Below are 2003 nucleotides of genomic sequence, written 5' to 3' on the forward strand. Positions count from 1 at the left end.
CAAAAAGAAGCTAAAGGAATTCATCAACACCAAGCCAGTATTACAGGAAATGTTGGAGGGACTTCTTTAAGAAGAAAAAACATGTATCAAAAACATGAATTAAAATGGTAATAACTACATTCCTATCAATAAATACCTCAAATGGAAAAGAGTCAAGTGCTCAACCAAAAGATGAGTGGCTGAATGGATAAGAAAACAAGACTCCTACATATGCTGCTTACAAGAGACTCACTTCAGATTAAAACACACACAGACTAAAAGGAAGGGGAAGGAAAAAGATATTGCCTTGATGGACCTAGAGGATATTGCACTGAATGAAATGGGTCGAATAGAGAAAGACAAATATCACCTGATTTTGTGTACACGTGGAACCTGAAGAACAAAATAAACAACAACAACAAAAATAGAAATAAACTCATAAATACAGAGAATATTTTGAGGGTTTCTAGTTGGCAGGGGGATTGGAGGGTGGTGAAAAAGAGCAAAGGGATTAAGAAGTACAAATGGATAGTTACAAAATAGACATGGAGATGTAAAGTGTAGCATGGGGAAAATAGTTAATAATGTTGTAATAAACATGTAAGGAGGAAGAGGGGTACTAGATTTAGTGAGGTGACCACTTTGTGAGATATATAGATCTCTAATCACTAGAAGTAATATATTATTGTATGGCAACTATAATTGAAAAAACTCATTGAATTATACAATGTAAAATATCAGCAACTAATTGCCTATTATATTTCAATAAAGCCAGGGGAAAAATAGAAAATTAGAAGGACCCAAAAGTCCTCCCAAATGCCCCCTTATATTAATCTTCTGTGGCTTCCATAACAAAGTACTATAGCCTGGGTGACTAAAACAACAGAAATGTATTATCTCAAAGTTCTGGAGTCTGGAAGTTCAAGGTCAAGGTGTTAGCAGGTTCATTTCTTCCTGAGGCCTGTCTCCTCACCTTGTAGATGGTCATCTCTTCCCTGTGTGTTCACATGGTCTTCCCTCTGTGTGTCTGTGTCCTAGTTTCCCCTTTTTATAAGGACATCTGTCAGATATACTAATGACCTTATTTTAACTTAATCACCTCTTAAAGACCTAGCTCTAAATATGGTCCTATTGTGAGGTTTTGAGGGTAAGGACCTCAACATATGAATTTTGAGGACACAACTCAGCTCATAACACCCCTCATGGTAACAGTCTTCTTCACTCCCCACCAGAGTATCCATTAATTGCTTTTCTTTATAGTTGAGCCATCTCTGTGTGCATCTCAAAATAACAGAGTTTAGTTTAGGCTGTCTCTGAACTTATACAAGTGAAATCATCTGGCTTCTTTCACTCAGCACAATGTCTGTGAGATTCATCCATGTTGCTGTGGGTAACTGAAGTTCATTCATTTCCACTGTATGAATATACCATGAATTCTTTATCCGTTTTGCTATAGATGGACATTTGGGTTATTTTCACTTTGTGCCCATTATGAAGTGCTGCTGTGAATATATCTCCTGCGCCTCACAGTGCCTGCCCTTCTGTAGAGTGCGCACCTAATTTGCTAAATGATGCTAAACCGTATTTCAAAGTGGTTGTACCAACATAAACTCCCATGAACAGCGCAGGAACTCCCTTTGCTCCACCTCTTCCTCAGGCCTAGATTGCCAGACTTGTTCATTTTAGCCACTTTGATGAGTATCAGATGGTATCTCATTGTGATTAAAAGTTTCATTTTCATTATTACTGAGATTGAGCACCTTCTCATATGCTTATTTGCTATTATATATCCTCTTTTGTCAAGTAATTATTCAAATCTTTTGCCCATTTTTCTGCAGGGTTGTCTGACTTTTTCTTATTAATTAGTAGGTATTTTGTATACCTTCTGGATGCAAGTCTTTTGCAGTTTTCTGTCTTTCAAATATCTTTTCTCACTCTGTGGCTCACCTATTCATGTCCTTTAATGATGTATTTTGATAAACAGAAGGTCTTAATTTTATTGTAGTGAAATTTATGTCTTCTGT

The sequence above is a fragment of the Pteropus alecto genome, unplaced genomic scaffold, assembly GCF_000325575.1.
Source record: "Pteropus alecto unplaced genomic scaffold, ASM32557v1 scaffold341, whole genome shotgun sequence".
Taxonomy (NCBI): Eukaryota; Metazoa; Chordata; class Mammalia; order Chiroptera; family Pteropodidae; genus Pteropus; species Pteropus alecto.